Genomic DNA, 19433 nt, shown 5'->3' with positions numbered 1-19433 from the left:
AAAAATGGAAAACCCTTTCGTCTAGAGGGTTTTTCATCTTGCGAGGCATTCGTCTGTACACTTTAAATTCCCAATTTTCTTTCACCAGCTCCCCTCCCCGGTTTCGGCCCCTAGCAATAGTTCCATCAATCTCGGAAAACCATCAACCTGGAGATCTTAAGTCCGAGGCTCTTAAGTCTCTTTCGTGTCCCCTCTGCCGGTCTTTTTGGTAGTCTTTGGTATTAAAAACCAGATCTCGGGGAAGCTCCAACCCAACGGTAATCATATTCCTTCCTGCCAGACTTCCATAGTTAAAAATAGGGCCTATAGGATATTCCAAATCTTGTTTCACACTCCTTTCAAATCCAAAGGCCCCAAAACCTCCAGCCTCCACCTGGCTCAGATTTGTATCCCAAAAGACATTTGATCTCCACATAGGGTGATCTCTCCATCTTTCATTTTCCAAACCAAGCCAGGCTTCCATCTCCAAAAACTTCCCCTTTACACAATCAAGTTCAGCAAATTCTAACCCTCTTTCAGACCTCATTTATAATTGTAAATTTCAACCTATTATGTCTCCAATTTTTCTTCTCTTTTCTAAATCAATTTTTACCTATTATTTATAATTTAAACCCTTGTGCCATTTTGTTGAAGTTTGACATAATATTACTCTGGTCTTTTCCCCCTTTTCATTTTCAGAATTTTTGCATACTCCTTTTAACTATATCACTGATGCCATATTCTCTTTAAATCCAACATCATTCTAACATTCAAACATTTTACAATGTTTCTGCAAGTAGTCTTTAAACTTCTTCCAGTCCTCTTCCATCGACTCTTCTCCCAGGTCTCGGATTCTGCCAGTCATTTCTGCCATCTCCATGTAGTCTATCACTTGCATCTGCCATTCTTCCAGGGTGGGCAAATCTTGTGTCTTCCAATATTTTGCGATGAGTATTCTTGCTGCGGTTGTTGCGTACATAAAGAATGTTCTATCTTTCTTTGGCACCAATTGGCCGACAACAATTCCCGAATTTTAACCTTCTCCTGCAGGCTTCCCTGCTTCCAAAAGAAATATTGATAGTAGTTTCAATCAGTGGAATTTAAATCCTTTACGTAAGACTCTCCATGACCTTAGTTAACAAATTCTTTGCTTTAGTTTATTTACAGAAAGGGGAGGTGGACTTCCTGTTTAGACCTTCCCCGATCGGTGCCAATTTTAAAATACTTTAAAAGTCCAATTTCCGTTATACTCACGGGTTGTTGTTTGAATCCAATTGTCCACAAGAAAAAGTCAGCGCTCTCCGGCAACGGCTTCACACGGCTTCACTCTGTAAAAATAGCGGCCGATTCAAAACACCGTGCCGCTCACCTCACGTCACTTCGGAACCCCCAAAAAGGGATTTCCCTGCAGGTAGTGGGGTGCTCCTGGTGTCAGCCGAATCCCACGTTCCCAGGCTTCCTCCACCTGGGATTTCTAAAGGGTCTCCGCCTTCGCGACAGCGGCATGACCCGAATTCCACATAGCGGGTTCCTCTCAGTCAGAGGAACGCCGCCATTGCCGATGGCGCTAACCCGGAAGTCCCCCATTTATCTGCCTTTAAGGGCTACAAAAGATGAATAAACAGAAGCATAGTTCATCTATGGAATCTATCCTACAGGAGACAGTGACGGCCAGCAACATGGATAGCATGAAGAAAAGGATAAGACTGATGCCTCTGCTCTGCCCTCGTGGTCTAGGCAATAATGCTTCTTGATACTAGTATCTGGAAAGCACATGAAGGCAGAGAAGACTCTTGTGCTCCAATCCTGCTTGCCAGTTTCCCACAGGCATCTTGTTGGCCTCTGTGAGAAGAGGATGCTGGACTAGGTGGGCCTTTGCCTGATCCAGCAGGCTCTTCTTAGGTTCCAATATATTGCAATATTTTTACAGTTACATGTAGCACTTAAGTTTTATTTATTTCACAATGGAGACACTGTTACTTGAGCCTGAGATCATTTCTTCACATCAGAAAGAAAAAAATAGATGTGTCTAATAAGCCAATTCCACCATAGATTTGTATTATAAAATGATGGTGCATTATTCAGTTTGAATAGATTTGCTCTTGCCACTATCTCATCAGCTTTCGTAAAATTTGGAACATAGAGAGGATAGTGGAGAATGAAGGTGTTAAAATGAGAGAAGGTACAGATTGGGATTGACAGGTGTTCAGTTCCCTTTTTGTCTTTCATGAAAGTCTAACAGGATTCTCTTTCCTCCCAGACTCCCAAACAAGTGAGGAAGATGAAAGTCAGAATTCTATGGAGCCACATGTGAATTTATGGGGGGAAACAAATTGAGGATACAACAACAAACTCACAAAGGAGAGAAACTATTTGAATGTGGAAAGAGCTTCAGTGAAAGTGGAAAACTTCGAATACACCAACGAACTCACACAGGGAAGAAACCATTTAAATGTATTGAATGTGAAAAGAGCTTCAGTACAACTGGGAAACTTAGAATACACCAACGAACTCACACAGGGGAGAAACCATTTAAATGCATTGAATGTGAAAAGAGCTTCAATGAAAGTCAAACACTTAGAGTACACCAACGAACTCACACAGGGGAGAAACCATTTAAATGTGTGGATTGTGGAAAGAGCTTCAGTCGAAGTGGAACACTTAGAATACACCAACAAACTCACACAGGGGAAAAACCATTTAAATGTATTGAATGTGGAAAGAGCTTCAGTCGAAATGATGCACTTAGAATACACCAACAAACTCACACAGGGGAGAAACAATTTAAATGTATTGAATGTGGAAAGAGCTTCAGTCAAAGTGGAAACCTTAGAATACACCAAAGAACTCACACAGGGGAGAAACCATTTAGATGTATTGAATGTGGAAAGAGCTTCAGTACAAGGTGGAAACTTAAAATACACCAACGAACTCACACAGGGGAGAAACCGTTTCAATGTATGGAATGTGAAAAGAGCTTCAGTACCAATGGGAAACTTAGAATACACCAACAAACTCACACAGGGGAGAAACAATTTAAATGTATTGAATGTGGAAAGAGCTTCAGTCAAAGTGGAAACCTTAGAATACACCAAAGAACTCACACAGGGGAAAAACCATTTAGATGTATTGAATGTGGAAAGAGCTTCAGTGATAGTGGATCACTTAAAATACACCAACAAACTCACACAGGGGAGAAACCATTTAAATGTATTGAATGTGGAAAGAGCTTCAGTGATAGTGGAGCACTTAGAATACACCAACGAACTCATACAGGGGAGAAACCATTTAAATGTATGGAATGTGGAAAAAGCTATCGTCAATCTGGAACACTTAGAAGACATCAACAAACTCACACAAGGGAAAAACCACAGATACTTTAATAAACTTTAATAAACCGCATAGGTGTTTTTTACCTTTCCTTCTATGCTTCCTTGCAATACTGATAAAATCAAACCACGCCAATGCTTTCAGCCCCAGAAGAGGAGCTCCCCTTGGTGTCAGGGGAGGGGTCCAAGGGAGCATCTGAAGCCCTGCCATTCCTTCTGTCCCTGGCCCCTTCCCCTTCTCTCTCCACCATCCCTGTGCCACTCTTGACTCCACAGCAGGAGACTGGATCTGTCTGTGATGGTGAGATGTCCTGGCTGGTTGAAGGACCACTTCCTGTTTCCTGGAGCTCCATCCTGCCTTCTCATGCAAGGTGGAGTCATGAAGCAGGTGAAGGCTGAGCACACCTAAGGGTGGCGCAGCGGGTGGGTGGGATTCTGCTTAACCTTTCCCCGTCTGCTCCTTTTCTGGATCCAAATCCCCACACAAAAAGGGGCAGTGTGAGGCCGCAATCAGTGTTATGGAGCTGCACTGAAAATCATTGCTTTGTGACCGTAAGAGGCCCTTCTCAAAAAAAACAAGCATCAAGGAAATTTAAGCTATAAAATTTAAAGCAAACAGATAATTACAAAAAAAAGAAAGCAGTCTGGTGCCACATTGCATAGGAGTTACTTTAACACACTCTACCTGGGGCTGCCTTTAAAAAGAGCTCAGAAACTTCAATGGCTCAAAGAGCTGCAGACACATTACTGACCAGGGCTGGCTATAGGCAGCATAGGACTCCCATATGAGAACAGCTCCGTCTGCCTAATTGTCTCTTTCTGGACACAATAAATGTGTCCACAAGAAGAGGAAGATAGATTTGGAGTGCCGCATTTTAAAAAAAGATGGACACACAACTATTACTTTGTGGAGCTGAAAGGCATGCCCGTGTGCCTCATTTGTGGTGAGGCCCTCTCCGTCCTGAAGAAGTCCAACCTGCAGAGGCACTACAGGACAATAGCACATCCAGTACGAGGAGTTCCAAGGGCAGCTGCACCAGGAGAAGGTCAAGGTGCTGAAAACAGACCTGTTGGGTAACCTGTGGCCCCTCCAGATCATGTGATATTGCAACTCACGTCTTCTTTAGCCATTGGCCATGCTGGTTGGGGCTCATGGGAGCTGGAGTCCAAGGATCTAGGTCCAGAAATGCCAGGGACAATTCAAATCCCTCCTCAGTCGTGAAGCCAATTGGGCGACTTAAAGCTGGTCACCATCTTTATGCGAAACCTCCCTCGCAGGGTTGCTGTGTGTGTGAAAGCAATATATCTTGTGGTGGGCTTGATGAGGGGAGTGTGGAACAGAAATGTAATTCATAGGTAAGAAGACAGGAAATAGTTCTGAATCTGACTGAAAATAAAGGATTCTTTGTCTCCAAATTGCATATAGCAAGCACCTGTGTTGTTGAACTCTAGCTGAAGTCTCCGCATCTGGTTCCTCAGCACTCTGCACTCTCTCTCTGGAAACCTCCAGCTGTCAGGTGACAGGAACCAGCCAATGCCTCCCAGTTCGGAAACAGTCTGCCAAGAGCTGAGATTGGAAGTGGACAACCAAGCGATGCTGGAGAGGGGCCCAGCAGGGAGAGAGGGAGCTCATTGGCTGGGGAAGGAAATCAGTGCAACACCAGTAGAGAAAGGGGGCAGATGGGGGATTTGGAGAGGAGGCTCCAAGACTCTTCGCCAGAAACCAGTGGGGAGAGCACGTGCACTCCGCTGCCCACTCCCTCCCTGCGCAGAAGACTTCCGCGCAGGGAGAGTAGGAGGGGACTTGGCGTCAAACAACTTCTTTGCTGGAAGAGGTTCAAAAAATGCCCACTGACGGATTCTGCTAGCGACTGAACAGCCACGGAGTGAAGGGCTGTCAGCCAGGACAGGTTTAACCAGGCAACCTAGCCAGGAGTGGCGGTAACTTCGCACGAGCAACCCCTTATAACCATTACACTTATGAATATTGATTTGAATCAATTCATCTGATGTGTTCAAAATAGAGAAAATTTATGGTTGACACCACCTTGGGATAGTTTTGACAGGAATTCGGGGAACTAGGAATATTTTTAGTTCCATCTGGGTTGATGGATCAGCAAATAGCTAGAGAGGATTAAGGGGTGGGGGTGGGAATCAGGCCTTGTTTCTCATGTGACAGGTCTTAAATTCCACAGGTCTTAAATGTGACCATTTGCGACACAAGATCTACCCACCAGGGAAGAATGGCAGATGAAGGTGATGGACTATATGGAACTGGCGAAAATGACTGGCAGGATCCGAGACCAGGGAGAAGAGTCGGTGGAAGAAGATTGGAAGAAATTTAAAGACTATTTACAGAAACATTGTAAAATTAATGAATGTTAGAAAGATGTTGGAATGAACTTAGAATCATGGAATCATAGAATCATAGAGTTGGAAGAGACCACAAGGGCCATCGAGTCCAACCCCCTGCCAAGCAGGAAACACCATCAGAGCACTCCTGACATATGGTTGTGAAGCCTCTGCTTAAGGACCTCCAAAGAAGGAGACTCCACCACACTCCTTGGCAGCAAATTCCACTGTCGAACAGCTCTTACTGTCAGGAAGTTCTTCCTAATGTTTAGGCGGAATCTTCTTTCTTGTAGTTTGGAACCATTGCTCCGTGTCCGCTTCTCTGGAGCAGCAGAAAACAACCTTTCTCCCTCCTCTATGTGACATCCTCTTCTCCACGCTAAACATGCCCAGCTCCCTTAGCCGTTCCTCATAAGGCATCGTTTCCAGGCCTTTGACCATTTGGGTTGCCCTCCTCTGGACATGTTCCAGTTTGTCAGTGTCCTTCTTGAACTGTGGTGCCCAGAACTGGACACAGTATTCCAGGTGAGGTCTGACCAGAGCAGAATACAGTGGCACTATTACTTCCCTTGATCTAGATGCTATACTCCTATTGATGCAGCCCAGAATTGCACTGGCTTTTTTAGCTGCCGCGTCATACTGTTGGCTCATGTCAAGTTTGTGGTCAACCAAGACTCCTAGATCCTTTTCAGATGTACTGCTCTCAAGCCAGGTGTCACCCATCTTGTATTTGTGCCTCTCATTTTTTTGGCCCAAGTGCAATACTTTACATTTCTCCCTGTTAAAATTCATCTTGTTTGTTTGGGCCCAGTTCTCTAATCTGTCAAGGTCGTTTTGAAGTGTGATCCTGTCCTCTAGGGTGTTAGCCACCCCTCCCAGTTTGGGGTCATCTGCAAATTTGATCAGGATGCCCTTGAGTCCATCATCCAAGTCGTTGATAAAGATGTTGAATAAGACCGGGCCCAAGACAGAACCCTGTGACACCCCACTAGTCACTCTTCTCCAGGATGAAGAGGAACCATTGATGAACACCCTTTGGGTTCGGTCAGTCAGCCAGTTACAAATCCACTGAGTGGTAGCATAGTCAAGACCGCATTTTACCAGCTTCTTTACAAGAATATCATGGGGCACCTTGTCAAATGCCTTGCTGAAATCAAGGTAGGCTACATCCACTGCGTTCCCTTCATCTACCAGGCTTGTAATTCTGTCAAAAAACGAGATCAGGTTAGTCTGACATGACTTATTTTTCAGAAATCCATGCTGACTATTGGTGATCACAGTATTCCTTTCTAGGTGCTCGCAGACTGTTTGCTTAATGATCTGCTCCAGAATCTTCCCTGATATTGATGTCAGACTGACTGGGCGGTAATTATTTGGGTCCTCTCTTTCCCCCTTTTTGAAAATAGGGACAACATTTGCCCTCCTCCAGTCTGCCGGGACTTCGCCTGTTCTCCAGGAATTCTCAAAGATGACTGCCAGTGGTTCTGAGATCACATTTGCCAGTTCTTTTAATACTCTTGGATGCAGTTCATCTGGCCCTGGAGACTTGAATACATCTAAACTAGCCAAGTATTCTTGTACTATCTCCTTAGTTATTCTGGGCTGTGTTTCCTCTGCTGAATCATTTGCTCCAAATTCTTCAGGTCGGGCATTGTTTTCTTTATTGGAGAAGACTGAGGCAAAGAAGGCATTGAGGAGTTCAGCCCTTTCTGTGTCCCCTGTTTGCATTTCACCATCTTCTCCTCTGAGTGACCCCACTGTTTCGTTGTTCTTCCTTTTGCTACGAACATACCCATAAAAGCCTTTTTTGTTGCTTTTAACCTCTCTAGCAAGCCTGAGTTCATTCTGTGCTTTAGCTTTTCTGATTTTGTGTCTACACGTGCTGGCTATTTGTTTGAATTCCTCTTTGGTGGTTTCCCCCCTTTTCCATTTTTTGTACACATCCTTTTTTAATCTTAACTCAGTTAAAAGTTCTTTAGCAGAAATGTTATAAAGGATTAGATAAAAAATAAACTGTTAATTGGTGAAACGGGGGAAAGTAAAGTTAATCATAAATTACAGGACAAAAATTGGAAAAGATGGAAAGGATTTGCTGAAATAGTTAACCGAACTAGAATACAAAAAAAGGGGGGTTGAGGAGGTTAAGAAAACAAGCTAACGAAAGATAAGTTATGGGAAGATTCGATGTGTTATTTTTTTAATGGACTTTATTTTCTGTTTTTGTATTTTCTCCCCCCCTTTTTTCTTTTCTTATTATGATGTGTTGTTTTTGATGTTGTTTAATATGATGTTATTATTTTTTCTTTTTGTAACCTTTAAAACCTTAATAAATATTATTTAAAAATAAAAAATAAATGTGACCATTTGCTGCCTCCCAAAATTATGCTTAAGCCTTCCCCCCCCCAAAAAAAAAAACCACAACTCAAACATGGTAGCTGGTCTTGTCAAACGGGCCAATATAAGGTTCATTTGGCAAGTTTGTTGTTGTTTAGTCTTTAATTTGTGTGTGACTCTTCATGACCCCATGGACCAGAGCACGCCAGGCACTCCTGTCTTCTACTGCCTCCCGCAGCTTGGTCAAACTCATGTTCATAGCTTTGAGGACACTGTCCAACCATCTCGTCCTCTGTCGTCCCCTTCTCCGTGTGCCCTCCATCTTTCCCAACATCAGGGGCATCTTTTCCAGGGAGCCTTCTCTTCTCATGAGGTGGGCAAAGTATTGAAACCTCAGCTTCAGTATGTGTCCTTCCAGTGAGCACTCAGGGCTGATCTCCTTCAGAATGGATACGTTTGATCTTCTTGCAGTCCATGGGACTCTCAAGAGTCTCCTCCAGCACCATAATTCAAAAGCATCAATTCTCTGTTGATCAGCCTTCTTTATGGTCCGGCTCTCACTTCCATATGTCACTACTGGGAAAACCATAGCTTTAACTATACGGACTGTAGCCTTATTGGAGTTCACCGATTGGGTCTGCGTTGCTCCGGGACAGGAGGAAGGAAGTCAAAATGATACCGAGGTTGGTTCAAAGAAAGAGTTTATTCTGCTCTCCGGATAGCAGAAGGCACTTGCGTGGTGAGTCCACAGCAAGTACAAAGAAATGACAGGTTTCATGCAGTTTATATATCCTCCAGGCACCCTCTCACTCCTCCCCTAGGAGCCCAACCACGTCGGCGTACGTACACAGGTTGACATCACATATGTTCCTGCTCTGGTACTCTCAACCATAAAGGGATCTTCCTTCCTGCACTCCTGACCATAAAAGGATATTCCTGTTCCTACTCCTATCTTGGAGCAAGAGGTCACTACTTCCGAGAACATGCTCTGGCGTTAGTCCCAGACTTGGGTCTCTGCATCATTTGTGTTCAGAACATAAGATATGTCTGTGTCTGTTCTACTGGTAGAGTCAAGGCCAGTCTTGCCGTCAAACTGATAAGGGAGAGAGCTGTGTTCTTGTTTTGCATTTGCTCAACGGCTAAAGTTTATGCATTTTAGCTAAGGAGAAATGGGGATTTTGGTGCAGTTTAAAAACTGCCTGCACAGTCAGTTTTGGGGTTTGGGAAACCCATTCCTTCATTCCCTACTCTTCTTTTGGACAGCCTTTCGGCTCGTCCCAAGGTACTGGCTGGTATTCTCGTGTCAGTGCTGTAATCTGGGGCTGAATCGTTCGCAACATCATTTTATGCATCATATTTTGCAGGCATTGCGTTAAGCAGGGTATACAGGAGCAGAAAAGAAGCAAGATTAGTCTATTAACATCATTACAAGTCCTCTAAGCCACCCAAGGTTTGGAAGCCACTCAGTCAAAGAAGACATGTCCCATCCCTTCCTGGTTGGGACAGGAACATGGGCTACTTTCTCTCTTTCTGTTGCCAGGTGTCAAATAGCTACACCATGGTCAGAGATGTTAAAGCAACAGGCTCCTCCTGTCAAATTTTTAACGAAGCCCAAAATCCGGCGGAACCCAAAATCGGGGCTGTAGCTGAGGACTCATTCCTAGGTCACAGAGTCCGAGAGGTTCCAGGTGCAGACCGTGCAATTGGTTCGGTTTTGCAGAATAGGCTTCCATTTCTCTGTGTTGCGGGCACCCCATTCTCTCATTAGCCACTGGGTTACCTTAAGTGGTATGGGCGCGGTGATGGCTAGAAATAAGAAGATCACCATCCCGGCCAAAACCATGTCCCCCCTCAGCCCTACCTGCATCATTTGGGCACAGGGATATATATCTATTTCCTAATACCTTCCTTCTTCTAATACCTGGGGTACCTCCCACAAAGCAATATACAAAGCTACATATTCATTCAAGGGGAAAGAAAAGAAAATGTCCTCTTTTAGTCCACACTGGAATTTTCTCTTGCCGTGCGTAGAGATGCCAGTTTCCCGGGGTGGCACCAGCAGGGTGGTCGTTTGGTGGACGCTGAGCCGATGCGGTGAGGAGAAGCATGAGGCGATGTCTGTAGGGCACCGAGAGATGATGAGTTGAAGGGGTTGGTGTAGATCAATCGTAGATATCCAATCTCATACTGCCTGGGGTTTGCTTCATCCTTCAAATCAGGCCTGCTGTAATATCAGGTGTTGGAGGCCCATCCTCTCCCATAGGTAACCAGGTTAAGAGTCTCAGTAATTTGCAGCTGCAACCATGGGTGCATGGGCAATATAAGTCAGCGGCTAGGCGCTTCATCATCTCTGCTTGGGATAGAAAAATAAGTTCCTTTCATGTCCACCAATGCTGGCACAGCATGAGGAGTGACGCACGTAGTTTCTTGTCCAAAGGTGAACCTGTCAGTTCTCTTTAGTCAGTGGCAGCCGCCACTACTGCTCACATGCAGGGAGGCAAACCTTGTTCCGTAGTGGTTAATTTTTCAGACAAATAGGCTATGAGTTGGTCATCAACAGGGTCTAACAATTACCTTGATAAAATTACCTTGATAAAAACATATTTTGCCATGTGCAAATGGCTTTAGATACCTACTAGGTCCACAAATCACCATATGGCATATATTCAACACACACAAAAAATGACAATTTGATTCCAACAAAGGACTGCTGGACCTCCAAAGGGCCCCATTACCCCATTAATGCCTTCTGTTTCTTCAGCCAATTCCCATCCCTGTACTCTGCTGCCCTCAGGACCAAAGGCGCTACACCCACTTTATCGCTATATGATCTTATATCCTGAAGCTCCCTTTTGTACTGTCCTTTTGTCCACTTCACCCCCTTTTCTTAAGTCCTTTCTAAATTATTCAATCCCAACATCATCATTATTATTTTTTTCCCTCTCTCTCATCCTCTCTCTCTCTCTCTCTCTCTCTCTCTCTTTTTTCAAAATTTTTATTAGGTTTTTTTAATAAAAGAGATACAAAAATGAAAAACAGCATTGTTTGTGTCTTTACAAAATTTCATGACATCTTTGGACTTCCTCGCGTCATCCGCTCGCACTTACATTGTTCATAAAATTTTTCAAGCAAATTACCATCTTATTTGTAATCTTATAACCAATCATTACAATATAGTCTAATAATACTCATCTAATTTAGTGATGGCCAATTGTTTATAATCAAGCATCCTTCTTAGCATTCCATCAAATTACAATAATTTTGTAAATAAATCTTAAATTTCTTCCAGTCTTCTTCAATCCTTTCTTCTCCCAGGTCTCGAATTCTGCCAGTCATTTCCGCCAGCTGCATATAGTCCATCAGCTGCATCTGCCATTCTTCCAGCGTGGGTAGATCTTGAGTTTTCCAGTTCTTTGCGATGAGTATCCTTGCTGCCGTTGTTGCATACATAAAGAAAGTTCTGTCCTTCTTTGACACCTTCTGGCCGACAATACCCAGAAGGAAGGCCTCTGGTTTCTTAGTGAAAGTATACTTAAATACCTTTTTCAGTTCATTATATATCATTTCCCAGAAGGCCTTCACTTTAGGGCAAGTCCACCAGAGGTGAAAGAATGTTCCTTCATTTTCTTTACATTTCCAACATTTATTGTCAGACGAGTGGTATATTTTGGCAAGCTTAACTGGGGTCATGTACCATCTGTATATCATTTTCATTATATTTTCTTTCAAAGCATTACATGCAGTAAAGTTTAGCCCAGTGGTCTCTCTCTCTCTCTCTCTCTCGTTTGTGTGTGTGACACTGACACAAAGATGAAGTACATTAACAAGGTAACACAGGTGATGATCTGGCATCTGAAATCATTCACACAAACAGAAAGCTTAAAAACACAAAAAAAGCATACCAGATGCTGGCTCTCTTCTCCAGGGTTAAATGTGATTGTAGCATATACACAGAAATTGCAAGCAGAAATTAAATCACAAAAGAATGAGATCCTCTTGGAAGGTAGCATATTACCGTGATTACCCTTCCTTTGCCTTTTAAGATATGCTTCTGTTTTAAATTCATTCTGCAGAATATTTACTGCGGAAGGGTGTTCTGTTGGCTGCATTTGAAAGTTGATTGAACTTTTGAATAAACTGTGGGACAGTCCTTCCCAGTTTTCCCTATTATTATCTATTATTTATCTGCAAATAATTTAATCCTTGATATCCATATTCATGTACTGTACTTAATTGACTTGGGACAGTGGTTCAGTTAAATTAGGGTACAGCAATAGGTTAAGTTCTGCCTGCTGTATGGCTCAATTTTCTTATAAAAAGCATCTGATAACAGTTTGACAGGGTGCAACTCAACTTTTAACACCAATTTTTTTCTTCATTTCTATTCAATTCAATCCTATATACATATCAGATGGGGGGTCGGGGGGGGGGGTTGAGAGAGCAGGTACCAAGACACTGTTTAGGGGAAAGGTTCCTGCTTGTTCCTTTTCATAATGTGAAACTAAATATCTGACCTAGAGCACTAGGAACATTTTAGAGAACACCATGTAGAAGGCTATGACAGCATACAAGCAGCCCTGATAAGAAGTGCCTGATAACTTCCATATTTGAAACCACAAAGAAAGGCACAAACCACAAATGAACGAATACAGGCAGTGGGGCCTCTTGCTTGGTGTTATTTGCTTTATGAATTAAGGTCCCAGTTTCTCAATACACACACTTGCTATTCACCCCAACACTCTTCCTACATGGATTCACACACACAGAATTCTTATCAAGTAGTTACAAGAATATTAAACTGGAGTGTGCCTGAATTTGCGTCAGTGTAACCATGTTTGGTAATAATAAAATTCTGCACATTTATGTAATTCAGACATACAAATTATAATGCACTTTTGCATTCAGTTGGGCCAGTGTTCACAACATTCTGTTTTACTTAGCATTTTGTTTTGAAAACCCAAGTTCCACCTTCTCTGCACTTGCTGCAAGATTGTATATTATTAAACAATAAAAGGCACAATTTTCCAAGAGAAAATATGTCTTGGAGTTGCATATAAGCCCCACCAGGCGTCAGAAACTGGCAGATATTACTCGGAAATTTCAAAATTAATGCCCAGATAATTCATATCTTTTTCCTCTGGGTGGTCGCAAATATAAACTTGAAAGTCTTTTGATACATTCATATAAAAGTTCATTTACACCTTACATACTTCAGATAGAAATGGTTCTGGAAAAGTGCAGTTACAATCAGAACACAAAATTCTTCCTCCATCCAATTATTCACCATGGTTCAGTAGCATACCAGTGATTAGTTCATTGTACATACTTTCTCCATTTACTTTAATACATCAATTTGCATGCAAACATTAAAAATCACTTTTCCTTCAAAGGAACCATACATAAGGTAACTTTGTTCAATATTGCCTTTCACCCAAGGGAAACCTAGGAGGAATCACCTACTGGGTAACTGTATCAATAAGCATCGAGGTATTTGTCTATCAACATCTTAATTCTGCTGTCACTAATGCATTTGACAACTTTTGATTCTGGCAACTAACCTGAGTATGTGTGTCTCAGAAACAGGAAAATTTCAAAGCATTGGACACTTTCCACAGCCTAATGTGAACAGGGAAATAAAACTTATTTAGCCAAAGACCTCTTCTGGCATGTACACTTATAAATCAAAAAGGTCCATCTCAATTTTCAATTAATAGATATCCAAGGGGTATCTTTCATGGGAGGGACATACTAAAAAGAGCACAAACAATATTCCAGGTCCCTACTCTTGCTGTTAATTTATGGATGGTTAGCTGTCCAGCCAGCCAAAAAGAGGGCTGTTCCATAATATATTATATTATCAGTTCTTAATTCAGAATTCTTAAAAGTTGGCTTTTACTCATGAAAACCTCAACCAATAATCTGAGTGCATTTTAACAGCACATGCAAGACTTTGACTAAGTGTGTCGCTGGTCACACACCACCTTTATGCAATTCAGCTTTTACTATATTTAGTAAACTCTCAATAATAGCATCTTAATATATTACTTTCATTAATACTCATCAGCATAAACACTCAACCGTCTTTACAGTCTATTACCCAACTTTCCTCCTGTTCCAACATTCTCACTTCTCTACCCTCTACCTCTCACCTTCTTTTCTACTTCCCTCTACCTTCTCCAGCTCTTACTACTTCAACACCTTCCCCATAACATTCAGGACACAATTGTTCATCCCTTTTACAAATAAAAATTATACGCATTTCAAAAATATATCAGAAGAAAGGTAGTGCAAAAATCAATTTTGGTATCAAATAGCTCTGGGGGACTGGCATGCCATGCAATATTTGGTAATTTGTCATTTTCCTGAGTGTTCTCTGGCCCCATTTTAACCTGGTTTCCAGACTCCACTAATGGCTGCATAGCATCTTTGTTTCTGTGTTAAACACAGACACTGCAAGGAGGAATGATTTACTGCTTTGTCCCCTGTAACCCTCTCACTTATCTTCTCATCTGTCTGAACATGGGATTTAAAACCCCATCCCTTTTGACAACACTACCTTTTCCCATACATTTGTACATTTTTACTTTTGATCAACATTTAACAAGTGGTTTCTAAATCACCCAGGGTACCTTATGCAACAGAGTCAATAAGAAACAAACTTATTAACAAAAACATTAAGATACCAGGTAGCTCAAAGCACAGTGAATTGATGACATTCAAATTCTGAAACCAGTACATGATTACATGATTGTATTAGTAATTGAAACCTTCCCAACTTTAACATGAAAATATAAAATTTGACCTCATGAGCAACTCATGTCACTTTTAATATTAAAGACCAAATAATCCCCCCTTTTTAAAAAAAAAATACTTGTACTCTGCAAGATTCTGGGTATTTTAAGGTCTGTTTCCCAACCCCCCAAGATGCAGCACAGTAGATGTGGCAGAATCGGGAACCCCTTCATGCAGGGTTCTATTCCTGGTGCCTCTGCGCATCGGCAGAGCTCATATTTTTTTTTCCCGGACTCCACGTGTTGGCAATACAATACAAGCCAACTGGACGCACCTATTCTGGTCACTGCCAGAATACAGAAAGGAGCTTAAAGGGGTTTTTTTCAACTGTAGCTTGACATTTCCAATTGTCCAAAAAGAACAAACACTGCAAGGGGGTTGGTTTACTTTTTCTTTTCTTTTCTTTTCTTTTTCTTTTTCTTTCCCTTAACCTCTGGGACACTCCGTCCACCTAACGTTTCTCACTCAGTCACCTTTCTCCGCGCCCTGTTAGTGGCCTAGACGGACTCGCGTCACTAGGAACCGCACCTTACAAGGACCACACTTCGCTTCGTCAGCGGCTCTGAGCCTCGATGTCTCATCCACTCAAAACATTCACTGAAGTGTCCCCATACAAAAATAAATACACATACATACAAACCCCCATACACATACAAACCCCATGCACCTCCCCAATCCCCTTTACCCACAAACTTCCCAAGACCGGTGGCACTTTACTGCTCTTCTACCGGCAAACCAGCAGCACTTTACTGCTCCTACTGGGCGGGGCTGATCAAACCCCTGACTCCCACAAAACAAGCTGTGGAGCCTACCTTTCCCCTGGGTACCCTTCTCCCGTGCAGCTGCTGTCTTTCTTCCGTCTCTGCTGCGTCTCCACTCAGGTACGGGGTGGGGGGCTCCCCCTAGAAAATGTAGGGTGCGCGCTTGGAGCCACCAACGCCGACCGAGCTGTTCGCTGAGCAGTGACGCCCCGGTCCTTCGTCCTTGTCCTCAGAGAACGCGGATTCCCGGCCAATGCACCAATAAATGTAGCCTTATTGGAGTTCACCGATTGGGTCTGCGTTGCTCCGGGACAGGAGGAAGGAAGTCAAAACGACACCGAGGTTGGTTCAAAGAAAGAGTTTATTCTGCTCTCCGGATAGCAGAAGGCACTTGCGTGGTGAGTCCACAGCAAGTACAAAGAAATGACAGGTTTCATGCAGTTTATATATCCTCCAGGCACCCTCTCACTCCTCCCCTAGGAGCCCAACCACGTCGGCGTACGTACACAGGTTGACATCACATATGTTCCTGCTCTGGTACTCTCAACCATAAAGGGATCTTCCTTCCTGCACTCCTGACCATAAAAGGATATTCCTGTTCCTACTCCTATCTTGGAGCAAGAGGTCACTACTTCCGAGAACATGCTCTGGCGTTAGTCCCAGACTTGGGTCTCTGCATCATTTGTGTTCAGAACATAAGATATGTCTGTGTCTGTTCTACTGGTAGAGTCAAGGCCAGTCTTGCCATCAAACTGATAAGGGAGAGAGCTGTGTTCTTGTTTTGCATTTGCTCAACGGCTAAAGTTTATGCATTTTAGCTAAGGAGAAATGGGGATTTTGGTGCAGTTTTAAAACTGCCTGCACAGTCAGTTTTGGGGTTTGGGAAACCCATTCCTTCAGGACCTTTGCTGGCAAGGTGATGTCTCTGCTTTTTAAGATGCTGTCTAGGTTTGTCATTGCTTTTCTCCCAAGAAGCAGGCACTTTTTAATTTCGTGACTGCTGTCACCATCTGCAGTAATCTTGGAGCCCAATAAAGTAAAATCTCTCACTGCCTCCATTTCTTCCCCTTCTATTTGCCAGGAGGTGATGGGACCAGTGGCCATCATCTTCGGGTTTTTTGATGTTGAGCTTCAGACCATATTTTGCGCTCTCCTCTTTCACCCTCATTAAAAGGTTCTTTAATTCCTCCTCGCTTTCTGCCATCAAGGTTGTGTCATCTGCATATCTGAGGTTGTTGATATTTCTTCTGGCAATCTTAATTCTGGTTTGGGATTCATCCACTCCAGCCTTTCGCATGTTGAATTCCGCATATAAGTTAAATAAGCGGGGAGCAATATACAGCCTTGTTGTACTCTTTCCCAATTTTGAACCAATCAGTTGTTCCATATCCAGTTCTAACTGTAGCTTCTTGTCCCACATATAGATTTCTTATGTTAAGGAAATTAGGGGGCGGCACATCTTTAAAGTTATTAAATGTTACAGGTATTATGCCTGAATGTATCCTTTCAACTTGACAGCTCAGGGAAGTTACCGTATTTTTTGCTCTATAAGACTCACTTTCCCCCTCCTAAAAAGTAAGGGGAAATGTGTGTGGGTCTTATGGAGTGAATGCAGGCTGCACAGCTATCACAGAAGCCAGAACAGCAAGAGGTGTTGCTACTTTCACTGCGCAGCGATCCCTCTTGCTGTTCTGGCTTCTGAGATTCAGAATACTTTTTTTATTGTTTTCCTCCTCCAAAAACTAGGTGCGTCTTGTGGTCTGATGCGTCTTATAGAGCGAAAAATACGGTACCTAGCTTTAAAAATAATATAAAATCAACTCCTTTGCCAGTTTCCTCCGTTCCAAAGCTATTTTCCCCTTGAAAAAGGACTCCAGGAAGTGTCCAGGGGTGACAATTGCTGAGCTGGGCCAAGGAAAGCCTAATCCCATCACCAAACTTGTCAAGGGGCCAGACATGCAAAGGAAGTTCTATTGTACTTTGGGTGATGGGCCTTCAGAGGTGTTTGCCTATGCTAATCTTATACCTGAGTCTTGCCCTGACATGGGCATGCTTATGCTAATCTTGTACCAAGGACTTGTCTGGTCATGTTTGCCAAGGTTAGACTAGTGTAACCCCTGTCTACCCCTCCGCTATTGTGACATGTCAGTGATGTAAGAATCATATAGCAATGATGCTCTAGAAACGGTATTCTGGGATATCGTGGGGAAGTTTTAAAAGTCTTTGTCACCCCATGCTTGGGGTCCAAAATTCCTCTTTGAACCTGTTGCGCAATAAACTTTGGTCTACAGCGATTTGCTCCAGTTGGTGGCTGGATTCCTTCCTTTATTCTGCAAGGGACCTGCGGGCTCTTCCCAATGAGCTGGTTTGACTGAACAGCCTCACACCTAGATTTTTCCATAACACTCAGGAGACAGATGAGGTGATCAGGCACTCCCATTTCTTTAAGAACTTGCCATAGTTTGCTGTGGTCGACACAGTCAAAGGCTTTTATGTAGTCAGTGAAGCAGAAGTAGATGTTTTTTATGAAACTCCCTAGCTTTCTCCATAATCCAGCATGTTTGCAATTTGGTCTCTGGTTCCTCTGCCCCTTCGAAATCCAGCTTGCACTTCTGGGAGTTCTCAGTCTGTCAGGTTCCACTCTGACAGAAGACTCAGAGGAGGCTGGATCTTTCCTCATAACTCATCGCTGGAGGCATAAGCTGCAGAGCTCTCACGGAAGGAAGCTTAAACTTGAGAAGCCAGTGTGTTCTTGCTGGAGATGGCTAGGAGAAGCAGCAGCAGCAGTTGCAAATAAGTCATGCAATGTTGAAGAAGCTTAGGATCTCCCTCTGGGAACAGGGATAGGAAAGCTGACTGAATTACATAAAGGACTGAACATTGTTTGCAATGTGCTACTTTATCATGCTTATCTTATTGTTAGACTGTTTAAGACTGTTCTGCGGTAAAGCTTCAAAACTTATTTTTGTGATGGAGAGAATTCATTTCCACACAAGGTCCAGATCAGGAGTTCCACAGAACAACTTTAACAGCAAGTACTTGAAGGGTACTTCAACAAGTACTTCAACAAGTACTTGAAGGGACGCGGGTGGTGCTGGTTGTTAAACCACAGAGCCTAGGGCTTGCCGATCAGAAGGTCGGTGGTTTGAATCCCTGCGACGGGTTGAGCTCCCTTTGCTCGGTCCCTGCTCCTGCCAACCTAGCAGCCTAGCACGTCAAAGTGCAAGTAGATAAATAGGTACCGCTCTGGCGGGAAGGTAAACAGCGTTTCTGTGCGCTGCTCTGGTTCACCAGAGGTAGCTTAGTCATGCTGGCCACATGACCCGGAATCTGTACGCCGGCTCCCTCGGCCAGTAAAGCGAGATGAACGCCGCAACCCCAGAGTTGTCTACAACTGGGTCTAATGGTCAGGGGTCCCTTTACCTTTACCTTTCCCTTTACTTGAAGGACCAAACCAAGAATTACAACAATCTGTTCCTCAAACTGGTTCAGCCTCCACCACCTTTACTGCAGTCAACTGAAGGCAACCAACTATGCCCTGGGCCCCCCGATCTTTCTCACTGCCATTGAAAACTAATAAATGAAAAGGAAGAGAAGCTACCCATGTCACACTGACACAAACACCTTGCATATGAACTTCGTAAAATAATGAAAGTGTCCTGCCCTTCCCCCCCCCCCGCTTGCTCTCCCCACCTCTCAATTCCCCAACCTTACACTGTATACAATATTAAAGTCTGTCTGTCTGTGAATTTTTATGATATCCAAACAGAGTAGCTTATAGTTAGGAAGCCAACACCCTCCCTTCAGATGTGAAGGTAATAAGCAGCTATCCTATCCTAAAAGACATCTGAAGGCATCGCTGTTTAGGGAAGTTTTTGATATTTAA

The 19433-nt window shown here is 43.2% G+C and overlaps 1 protein-coding gene and 1 long non-coding RNA gene across 2 annotated transcripts in view; one reads left to right on the top strand and one right to left on the bottom strand.

Annotated features, from left to right (window-relative positions):
- LOC310837401 (uncharacterized protein) overlaps positions 1-4724 on the top strand; it is a 24069-nt gene extending 19345 nt beyond the window's left edge. The window contains exon 7 of the transcript XR_014560526.1: positions 4487-4724. The gene's annotated coding sequence lies outside the window, so the exon portion shown is untranslated. The remainder of the gene's footprint in view (positions 1-4486) is intronic.
- LOC310838196 overlaps positions 1-19433 on the bottom strand; it is a 27659-nt gene extending 8226 nt beyond the window's left edge. Inside the window, exon 1 of the long non-coding RNA XR_014560786.1 lies at positions 18998-19433. This is a non-coding gene — a long non-coding RNA (uncharacterized lncRNA). The remainder of the gene's footprint in view (positions 1-18997) is intronic.

The sequence above is a fragment of the Podarcis gaigeae genome (genome assembly GCF_964106915.1).
Source record: "Podarcis gaigeae genome assembly, chromosome: 2".
NCBI classification, from domain to species: domain Eukaryota; kingdom Metazoa; phylum Chordata; class Lepidosauria; order Squamata; family Lacertidae; genus Podarcis; species Podarcis gaigeae.
This window is presented reverse-complemented; position numbering and strand designations above follow the sequence as displayed.